Source organism: Vanessa tameamea, chromosome 12 (genome assembly GCF_037043105.1).
Source record: "Vanessa tameamea isolate UH-Manoa-2023 chromosome 12, ilVanTame1 primary haplotype, whole genome shotgun sequence".
Lineage (NCBI taxonomy): Eukaryota > Metazoa > Arthropoda > Insecta > Lepidoptera > Nymphalidae > Vanessa > Vanessa tameamea.
This window is the reverse complement of record NC_087320.1, coordinates 10,503,727-10,516,119: the sequence shown is the minus strand read 5'-3', so window position 1 is coordinate 10,516,119 and position 12,393 is coordinate 10,503,727. Positions and strand designations below refer to the sequence as shown.

At 31.8% G+C, this 12,393-nt stretch overlaps 1 protein-coding gene across 4 annotated transcripts in view; it reads right to left on the bottom strand.

Annotated features, from left to right (window-relative positions):
• LOC113398477 (uncharacterized protein) overlaps positions 1-12,170 on the bottom strand; it is a 99,355-nt gene extending 87,185 nt beyond the window's left edge. For 2 of the 4 annotated variants that reach the window (XM_064216476.1, XM_064216478.1), the window contains exon 1: positions 11,986-12,170. The gene's annotated coding sequence lies outside the window, so the exon portion shown is untranslated. The remainder of the gene's footprint in view (positions 1-11,985) is intronic. The other 2 variants (XM_064216477.1, XM_064216479.1) reach the window with 1 other exon arrangement.
• Between the last annotated feature and the right edge of the window lie 223 nt (positions 12,171-12,393).

The window sequence follows — 12,393 nt, the reverse complement described above, 5'->3', positions numbered from 1 at the left end:
AATAAATTATACCCTAGATGAAAATTTATGTTTAATTATTTCATACTATTAATATACTGAAATACTCGTAAGCTGCATCAATGTTCAAAACGCCTTTGAAATATACGTTTCAACCAAGTATTCAAACTTTTGTACAAATTTAATATGAAAACTATAATTTTGTTCGTTAACTTCATAATAGCATAGTATCATATCCTTGAGTGTATGTTGTCATAATGGAAAGGACTATTCAACTTTTTTTTAACAAATTGTTTTATTGAAAAATAGGTTTTTACAATAAAAAAAAAGTTGTAGCACAGGTTTTTTTTTTCTTTTAATAAGGTGTATTGCCTCCACGTGCCCTTATTACAGTTTCTAATCGCTCAGCATATATCTAATTTGGGTTATTAAACGGTATTGCGGAATATTAAATCATTCTTGGGAAACCGTTGTTCTTAGTGCTGCTGCTGTTGTGGGCACAGGATTTCTGGCATTTACAGCTTGTTTTAAACTGTCCAAAATATATTCAATGGGATTAAGGGATCAGGCCTGCGTGCTAGGCATTCATGGTACGTATGCCAACCACTTTGCAATATTGTCGAACTTGTGCAGCGACGGTTGTATCGGACGTGACACGTGAGCACGCGTAAGCTTTTAAAACCTCTGTTATATAGTATTGAGCTGTCAAACTTCTTCTACCGTTTTGACGAACCATGTCGATGAACACAAGTTTCGTCGCCCGATCATCGAAATACCACCATACACACGGAACACGCTCCTCAATGCAACTTTGAGTATTTCTCTGATCACGTCGAAGATAGACTCTTCTGCTACCGTCTACTACTATCCGTCCTACTCTCATCGGTGAACAATATGGAGGTCTATTGCTCTTCAGTCCAATATAGATGTTCACACGCAAATCTTAAACGAGCTTGTCTGTGAGCTGCAAATAGCAATTGCTGTTCTGAAAAAGTGATTGCCGGTGATTCTTTAAGCCTCCTTCTTATTTTTCGTGCACTCAGGAGTACTCCACGCAATTAATTCCGCTTTGTTTTGATGTTTAAAGACATCGTAGGGAAATTGAAAAAAAATAATTGGTGAGTATTGCCGCTACCGGATCTGCTTTTGTGTGAACCTATCTCTACAAACCTTCGGTATGCTCTAGAATCCGTAGACTGATTCGAATTTAAATTACTAGCAACCGTTCGCTGTTCTGAGACTTCCCGCACCAATGCCACAATTTGAGAGGCTTGGGCGTACGAAGTATCCATATTCATGATTACAAAACTTTTGTTGAATTTAAAAGACTCATAATCATTGCTATTGATAACAATTATAAAAAAAAAAAAACAAAAGAATTTTATACTAAATTTTTTTTTTTATATTTTTAATGGACAGTTTCGTTTTTTAGTATTTTAGATTTACTTATCTAAAAATTTACATACTTATCAAAAATAAATTCGTAAATAATCCTGAACTTCGATGCAGTTCAAAGTCCGTCAGTGTATATATTCAAGTGATCTTTAGAGGCAATCTGTAAGAAGAAACACAAAATCGCCGCAGAATATGAGCTTGAAATGTCAAAATGTATACAATACATGTATCACAATGGCATATCAAGTTAAGTCGGTTGCCAATATTTCACAAGATACGTAGTCTATTATAATACCGAATCGCACTACTGTAAATGTCTCACTATCGCTTCCATGCGGGTTGTTGGATACACTTATGCAAGATTTAATTTCATTCGTGTAAGTTTCCACACGATGGATTATTTGGAATACGAGATGAATTATAAACACACATTAAATACTTCGGATATTCGCTGATGCTTGTCAAGGATTGCACCCGCAATATTTGGCTAAGGTTCACGTGTTAACTTAATGCTAAAGCATTCTCCACCAACTAACCTTTCAGGGTGAACTGAAGAAGCTTCCCTTGGACTGGTAATTTGTACCAATGGCGACCGGCCATTAAAAGGAGAGTTCCGTAACAAGTTGCTAAATGAACAAAATACCTTGCCATTAATCAGATAGACATTACATTGTAGATATAAGGGTAGAGAGATTAAACGAGAGGGTGAAAAGTAATCAAAGGGATTAGATTTATAGACTGACGAATCGATACCCATTTTACTTCAGATCTATAAGTGGAGATATGGAGCACATGTATCAAGGAGTCCATTTTATTTAAGTAGACTTAATTAAGGTTTAATTGAAAATCCCCTTCATCGATGATAGGCAACAATAATGTATGAACTGAGTAGAGCATAACTTTGATGGTTACAAACATATTAAGACTTAAAAAAGGTCACAAAGCGGAACATAATTAACATGATACTCTCTAAAAAAAGTCTGTCCACTCAAGATATACCTACATTCCGAACCGGTGGTAACGTTACTTAAAATAGTTTGTTAAATGACGATTCAAAAGTACTTGTAAAAGCTTGCTTGAATAAAGTATATTTTGATATTTGATTTTGATTGATTCTACAATTATTTAGAGTCATTTTCGGTAAAGAATTTGAGTAGATTACACCAAGAATAATATTTATTCTTCACGCCTTTCCTGATTAGTGGATAACTTTTAGCAGAACTGTAGGCGTGATGTGCCCAGCTCAAAACATAAACTACAACGTCTAATTAAACTAACATTTCGTAAATAATAAAGCAATTTAGGAATGAACAATGGATTCGATAATTTTGCATAAAAAGGATAGGAAAATAGTGGTTGGATAATAGTAGGCCGAAAATCTTGGGCAGGAGAATAGAAGTCGTATACTACATATCCGGATACTGGAAGAGAGAGATGGGCTTATAATGCAGGTGATAGGAACAATAATCCTGTACTCCGGGAAATAAAAGAGGGAATAATCAGAAAAGTGTAACCGACTCGATACTTTAATTCCACATGCAAATAGAGTATAGTCGCTCACACTTTTTTCAAAATGTTACTTTATTTTCACATATCTATGAGGTATTTTATTGGAGGCGCAAAAAATACTTAAATATTTAAATTTGTATGAATAAATTGTAGTATTTTTCTGAACATCTATTACAAACAAGCATTTAGTTCAGAAATTTAAAGTAATAGCGTTTCACGTAAGCAACTATGTTAGTTTAGAAAGTGTTACGAAGATAAACTTTGTGAGTAGTTTCAAAGAGTTATCAATTTGCACCAGCGCTGTGTACAGTCAGCCTCAAAATATATATAAACAAACAGTCCTTTTGTATTTCAACTACTAAAATTATACTACTTTGTCCTACTTTGTGATACTTATACTTTGTCCTTGGAACCTGTCTATATGTCTATATTTATACAAAACTTCTTGATGATTGGCTGAGTAGTTTTGACTTTAAAACGTGAAAAAAATTCACTTTCTTTATTCAAATCACTCCTTGTTATTCAAATAAGTAAGTCAACTATAAAATCAAGGGTTACTTATGAGTCTTCGACATAGGAATATAAACAAAGTATAATTTTGTTTAGAAAATATCAAACTGAAAATTTATTTAGTTATAGTTTAAGATATTGTTACCTCTTCACGCGTTTTCTACCGCTACCTCTACCGCTGAATAAATTTAGTTAAAATGTTGGTATGGAGTTAGTTTGCGTCCCGGGGAAAGAAATAGGCTACTTAATTCATCTCTCGAGGGGGTATAACCTAGGGATTTGTGTGATAAAGCTTTATAAATTTCGGTAAAGCCGCTGGTTCATCTAGAATTATATAAATTGTATAATGAAACTATTCCATTTTTATTTACTCTACACCACACCGTACGTAGCAACCCTGACAATATGTGTGCCTGTGCACCGTGACTTTAAAAACATCCCCATATAAGGACGTTAATGGTCTCAATATTTTGTCACAGTGGAGATTTTACAAATACACTTTGACTACGGGTTTTAAGGAGATAGGTAGACTCTCCGTATAATAGCAATGTTACCAAATATTAAAATGTCATAACTATAAAGGACAAATTTTGTTCGTGTATTAAATTTATCATTCTGGATTCTCACTATTGTAGCTGACTGTACCTTATAGTAAAGTTACGCTCCTTTCAGCAAACAAAGGTGATTCTTAAGTATTAGATAAGGGTCCGTGTTAAGAGCGAAGCGTGTACTTGTACAGGTGAGAAGAAAAGTTTTATTTTATTCAGGCCTTACACCTGAAAAAAAAACTTTACATGCTTATATTGTCCTCATTATTTTCACTATACTATCATTAGAATTCAAGTAATTGCAAGAAATATATATTTTTATTAACATGTTAAGGTATTATAAATAATAACTCATTAGGAATAACTGAGATATATCACACTCTGATAGCGTTTAACCACTTGGTCAACACTCAATTGAATCTGACTGTAATCTAGATACCCTCAAGTCCAGTATCAGTAAGCGATCTCATGACGTCTTCACTAGAGATTTAACATCATTTATATAAACGCATGTCAAAGACGTGGGGCGTGCGTGCATATAGCCTATTCTAATCGAAGTAGGAAAAAAGATAAACAAACTTTAGATTTACGTATTTCATGCGATTTGCTAATAACTCAGCTATGTTGTGCACTATAAAGAGTTAATGATTAATATATCCTTATTTATAATACAACATTATTGCACTTAATCCCTTATTCTCACTTTAATTTACCTTCCAAAATTCCGATAACAGTTTCGTCGACGTTCAAAACGTTAAACGAAATTTTCGCAAGTCCATTGTGAATATCATAGACTAATCAAGCTCTCGACCAATGATATCGCGTCAATTTGCTGTCAAATGTTGTTTATTTGGCTTTTTTCTTGTTATGGTTGGAATACACGACAAGTTGGCGTACACGGCTTCGCTCGCGTGTTATGGGTTGGTCGTCACGTATTAGACACAAAAAGTAAGTTTGGCCGTTAAAGAGCAACAGATAAACGCCCCGATTACATGTTTCCTCTTTTCCAATTAAAATATATATAATAAATACACTTGAAATACTACTGAACACGAAATCTTTAACAAAATATGTCTAATCGAGTTGAAATTTAGCATATTTCTCCTTGCGGTTAACTAATTTAAGTTTTAAAAACTTCAAGGAGGAAATGGAAAACAGAAGCAACATACGGACCATACAAATACTTATTTTTTTTTCTTTTACTAGACAGTTTATATTTCCATACTGACCTCCAATGGATCGCTCGCTATAAATCCCAACACTCTACGCATTGGATTACCAACACTCAAAATTTGAGTCACGTTTTTATCTCATACCATAGGATTTGTACGCGTTCTTGAAAAGGGTGAAGAATTACTGGAATAATGTTGGAATCAGAAAAACATAACAGGTAATGGCATTTTTCTTTGTTTATTTTCACAAATATATTATATTTAAGCAAATATCAAAATAATATATTTTTATATTTAATTTACGATATACCTATATGATTTTATATATATATATATATCGATATCGATTTATCAATTTAGTTTCTGAGACGACTAGACGAGATGGTGTGATAACACTAGAGATCTAATTCAAATACGTAACATCAAAAAATTCTAATATTTTTACTGAATGTTTATAACATATATGAGAATAGTTTTATAACAATATAGCAAAGAAATTCCGAAGCGTTATTACCCATTATTAGTTATTTAGTATGCATATAAAAAAAAAAGTAAACGTTAACGAATCGACTAAAAGAGGATAGTTGAATATTCTTATATAAAGTCAAAATATTATTACTATAGTCTAAATTGTAATTGCAATGACCACTCAGATTAAAGTAAAAATAGAAGCTGATGAAGCAACGAGTGATCAATGAGCGATTTTTTCATACTATTGGTAGGTGGACGGGCCAATAGGCCAACTGATAGTAATAACCATCACACATAGACATTGGCGCTTTAAGAAATTTTAAACATTCCTAACAACACCAACGCGCCACCAACCTTGGGAGCTAAGATGTTTGTCCCTTGTGTCTGTATTAACACTGCCACACTCACTCTTCAAAATAAAACAACCAATGAAAATATTTTTGGAACAAAGATCACTTCCGCGGCTTATACTAGAGTGAATTGTCATAAATCGTCATAAGGAAAAAGCGTTATCCAGGCTACAATTCCCTCTCTTTCTCTTTATCTCTGTCTCTTTCTTTTATATACGGTTTTATTAACATTGCTTAAACTCATTTTTTGTTATTGTCTTAACTCACACGGGATTTTTAAATAAAAATTTAATTTCTTGTCATTGAATTAGTCTCAGACACTGTTAATTTATTTCACTGTATCTTTTATTTAATACATTATATATTGGTAAACAAAGACTCTTTTTTATTTTATTATTAAATCTTTCAAATTTGTTTATTTATGAAACTTAACAAATAGTTGTATATCACAATCAGCAGTATTATACATTTTTGCGTCCGGATTTAGTTCAGATAAGGCCACTTAAAAACAAAATGATTCAAAAGTACTTGTAAGTTTTTTTTTTAATATAGTATATTTTGATTCGTTTTTGTGGCTAGTTTATAAGGCTGCAAAGCCCATAATCTAATAGTTAAACCAAGGGTCGGACTAATTTAATTAAATTGGTATTTTTTGTCAATATATGTATGCTGAGTACCAAATCGGAGTTTAAAGGTTAGCAAACCGATCCCGGGCTATAGAGCATCTAACATATTTTGAAAGTATGGGAAAAATAAAGTGCACTCTGCATTTATGTTAGCGCACATAATTGTGCACTGTACCATGCTCAGTATTAAATTACTAAATTCTATTGATAATCACTGCTGTAGCTGAAATCAGTCAGGTGGAAATCGTGGCTTTAGACCTAATCTCAAAACTGCCTTTAAAATAATTATTTAATTTCATTAATATATTATTCGTTTAGTAATATAACACTTTTGCGGCATGCGGCTTTAGACCCAATAAAGAATATAAACCGAAAAGAGAACTTGCCCAAGATTCTCTCCATTTAAATGGTAATACGCCGACCCTGTCCTGTCCCAAAACTAACAAGACGTATATTAAACGTTTGCTTGGAAACTTTGAATACATTGGGGAATTCTTTAAACGCTATTTTATACACTATGACTATAATAAATACATAATAACTATTATATTTTTATAAATAATTTTTATGATTAAATTCACGTTTGTCACGTCAATATTCTAAATTTTATCCGCTACTTATATACTAAAACCTTCTTCGAAAAGTTTTGCGTCCTTTGTCATAATATATTGGTTTTTTAATTTTTTTTTCAGTAGGCATTAAAAAAAGACGTATGTTATGACGTTTTGACATTTATTAGTATAGGTTTGATTGATTGAACCCCATAATTAAGCCAGAATGCTACCTTAGTTTTTGGTAAAAATTTTAGGGGGACAAAGAAATTGATTAAAAAGACATTTGACTGTCCATATAACAAATCATAGATAATAAATGGCATCCATTAATAATTGTTTCTTAAAACTATGTCAGAAAAAATATTATTTTCAAAATCATCAATATAAATTTTAATTGCTGCTAATGTCTGTATTTTTTTACATATACATACAACTCTAAAACCTGCCAATACAAAATATATATAAAAAAAATGATATAACATTTTTTTATTAATAGTCCAGTAATGTGCTTGTGGATACTCGGCCGAATTTTCGTACTAAATGGGAATTTTGTTGGTATTCGAAATAGAACACGAACGGATTCAGAATCGATAACTTATTTGATGTTGGATTATTGCTTCGACGCTTGTTTCAAATTGTATTTTGTGGGCTAGAGGGTTGGTCTTGTATTTTTATGATACCAAACACTGCCAATTATATCGGTTATTCATTTATACCAGCTTTGAATAACGTTTATAGCTATTAAATAGTGAGTTCGGTTCTAGTGTTTGTACATAAGATATTCTATTATCAAGCTACAATTTTTTATTTTTATTTTATAATAAGATAAAAAAAATATCTTTATTTAATACTTACATGCTTAGAATTGTATTTTTTCTATACTATACTACAAACAGACTAGTATACTCAGAGATTAGCACGTTTAAACAAGAATGTACTTGAGTTATACATGTAAGTGTAGATTTTATTAGTTAGAAACCTAACTTGTTGGAAGTTTAGTTTATTGTAAGAATCACTCTTCTGATGAAAGAATCCTGTTTCTTCTCTGGTCTGTAGAGATAGCTAGCATACTCTAGGTACTTCCAGCGATAGCATCATCCATCTTTATGGTGGTTCTTGATCACATCTTCCTTGCCTTCGTTTTCGTCTTCTTATAAATTGTGTAACACTTTTAACTATTTTTTTACCATTTATTTAGGTGTTCGTTTAACGTATCCAGCCATACAATTTAGAACCAGAATGTTTTTTGTTACAACCAGAGACTTTGTGCTTTAATCAATTAATTTAATTATATTTATTTTAATGTTTCTCCAATATGAAAAGATATGGAATCCTCGACATGACCGATATTTATGATATTTTGTGCCATCGATTTTTTTTCTGATAATTTCCAGACCTTTCTCAAGACTCTTTCATGTATAATCATTTTGACTTTACTGAAAGTAGTACCACAGGGAGACAGCTTGCGTCCATCTTTATCCTACTATTTTTTCATTCCAATGCTCCAGAAAATTCGAGAATAGCAATATAAAAAGCAAGTAAAAATGCATATAAAGGATGCTAAGCCTATATATCTAGTTGTTGTGAAGCGACTCTCAATTGGAACAGTAAATTATATTAAAAACAACCAGGCCATCTCAAAAAACACTCATTTTAACTCGGTACGTATTTTATTAAATTTTATACAATCGTAAACATTATGATGTTACACGAAGCTCTGGATCTATATTAAAAAAGGGTGTCTTACAAGGATCAATTTTACATGCTTTTATATTTTTGATATCCATAAGTGACTTTTGTGGTCAATTTGAAAAACAAAAAGGGTTTTTCTATAAATTTATTAATGCTTACTGCACTCAATGTATAAACACCTGCGCAATATAAAACAATTATATAGATTATAAAAAGCGTGGAGCACGATATTTTTAACAAATTAGGAATACTTACAGTTACAACACAATACATTTAGAACAATGCTATGTATATACATAAAATAGCATTGATCATTTTGATAGAATCAGTTGTAATAACAGAAGTAAGGATAAGCTTATAACGCCAAGCTTCCGACTCCGCAAACTCAATAAATCCTTCCTGGGGTGTTATTCGTTTCAGATATTTTTAACTTTGGCGATTCATAAATTTAAATTATTTTTTTATACAAACATTAATTTATAAAGGATATTGCTCACTCGTGTATATACGACAAAAATAGTGGAGCTAGTTGACTTTCAAAAAGGATATATTATATAAATGCTCTTATATGTCGTTCAAACATAACTTTGTATTTTAAATGTTGGAAGAGAGTAAATACTCGGTTTATTGTTAGTTCTTCTCCATAGAATCTACATTCCGAGCCGTAGCTTAGCCGTAGCCGTAGCCGGGTAGCTTTACATTTGATACATTATTGTTAAATGACGATTCAAATATGCCATGCGTTCGTCAACCATTTATTTACGTGTATTTTGGTCCTTATAAAGTTCTATGCAGTTTCACTCTATACGAAGCTGGGACGAACTAATAATAAATAACGAATTATCGGTGGAACGGACATTGTGAACCATTTATTTATATATAAATACAACAATATTAATTAATTTAATTCAATATTTGGACTGCAAATAATGAATTAAAATAAAAGTGCTTCACTCATTTTTAAATTGTTTTGTCATTAATTTGCAAGGCTATTTTTAAAATTACACTTATTATGGATGTGTAAAATTTATGAATATTACATAGTTTTAAATTTTTGTAAGGAAAAGCTATTTAAAATCATTCAGCTTATAGTGCCAGATTTGAGATTCATTCCGTAAGAATATAAAAGAGTAAAAATATTATCTTAAATTTAAAACATGAAATATTATCGAAAAAAAAAAAACACTTTCGGTTACTTAATTAATACGATAAAAAATACATTTAGAATATTATAAAGGTATTTGCATGTTACATTCATTTTTGGGTCAAGAGTTTATAGAACCATTAAAAACGTCACGGTCTAGCTACATACGAATATCAAACAATTTCTACTTTAAGTACCAGAGCAGCATTCCCCAAAACATATCTAAATATATTAGGGGTAGCTAGGCTGTATAACTGGTATTTCTTACAGCTAATTGTAATTCGCTCTGGAATATTCAGCCAGCTATTTTTACGTGACCTAAGACTAATTCCTGGCAATTTTATTTATATGTTTTATATGTTTAGGTATTTATAAATATAATCTTATAAAGAATGGAATACCTTTTAATAACCTTTTAAATAAATTGTATGGTTGCTTATTTTATTACATAAAATATATTACTAGTATTACTAGTATGTAGTACTACATAATAGATACTTGAATTCCAGTTTCAAACTTCGTACAAAAGTTATCATTTACAAGATTTCATCCCTCATTTAACCCCCTTAGGTGTTAAATTTTGTAAACCCTTTCTTAGTGAACACGTATGGTCCATAAAGAATTTCTGTGCAGTTTTTTCATCCTGTTAATCCCAACGGCTTAGGTTATATGTTGCGTGACTAACAGTTATTTTTGATCGAACCAAATCAAATAAAATTTAATTTTATTCAAGTAATTTTTACAACAAACTATTTTTGAAACATATAAATTTCAACTCTACCACCGTTTCGGAAAGCAGCCTCCAGCCTGAAAAAAGGGCAAGAAACTCGCGTAGTTCCTCTTAAATTTTATAAAGTAGATAATACTCTATATAGTACTAGCAGTCGTGCGCTGCTTCGCTGGCGTTTTAAGGATTGATCATAATGTGCTATGCATAAAAAAGTAGCTCAAGTTCTTTCTTGGAGTTCAACTTTGCTTCATAGAAAATTTTATCAAATTCGGTTCAGTGGTTTACAGTGACAGCGCAACAGACAGGCAGATAGACAGACAGACAGAGTTACTTTATATATATTTATAATATTAGTATAGATGTATTGTAAAAAATACTTTTGCATATGATCACAGCGTCCATTTCAAGCATTTTTGCGCATAAATCTCGTCATTTTAATAGCTATGTTGTTATCTAGGTCCCAGACTACCTCAATGTCAATTTCATTAAGATCGGACGAGAGGCAACAGCGTTACTTTCGCATTTATAATATTTGTATAAAACTATTGATGTTGTTCCCCTTAATCTTTGATTTATTTATTCAATATAGCTTAATAACATGTTTCTGATATTTTATAAACAAGGTGTTTTATTAAACAATTTTAATAAAAACTTTAAAGATTAATATTTTACGTTTTCTCTTTAAGCTTAAAGTTAAAATATTATTAATAATATGAATGCACTGAATTGTTATATTTATTGGATTATAGTTATTTTAAATTACATCTGCAGTAAGCATTTCCATAACATACCGAATATACATACACATATCTATGTATGTTATAAAACGAAATTAGGTTAACATATAACTTATCAAGTGAAAAAGAAGAAAATTAAATTTTAAAACGAACTAGAATGCTTCGTTAAAAGTTATATATAGATCTAACAATGTCAGAGGTAGGTAATGGCGAAACAAGATAATAACACGCTCACAGGACAAATTGGAAAATGATGTTAGTAATTCGGTGTTAACGTTTCAAACGTTGCTTCTTGTACATTATGTATAAAACCACATCTTATTGTATGTTAGTACAAGCATATTTTAAACGAATATCTGCGGAGAGGAAAATCAATAAGCACTTTGAGATGACTCTCCACTTCTGAGTTTAACAGTTTATATAATGACAGAGTTTGTTGACAGTGGACGTTTTCTTATCACCTCGATACGCCTCCGCCCAACACTACTACCACGCCCTCGCACTCAGATGCTGCGTGGACCATATTTTATGAATTATGAGATAACATACATATTATTTGTTGATTAAAGTAAAGAATCAGTAGACTTACCCGCGATAAAGAGGTCCCAGTTTGGGCGCCATTTATCGCGTGTTGATGGCGCGTGACAAACGAACGAAGTTGTGCGAACGCGGCTGTGGCCAACGCGCGACTAACGCGTACTGACGGGGCGCTTGCGTGTGTCAGACTAGCGCAGGCGCGCGACTACCCACAATTTGTTTTGCTCTCGAACTTTATCGGTGCAAGAAAATGAGATTACGGTATGTTATAGATGCGACACGCTGCGGGGCATTCCAATGAATATGGGAACTTCATATGGTATTTATTAGGGTAGTATTTCGTGAATGTTTGAGCACGTCGTTTGTAATGAGCCGTATGTTGTAAAATTTAGTGATGAATATTTATTTGATATATAAAATGTAATATTCAATAGTTCACGTAGAATGCTAAAAGTAAACA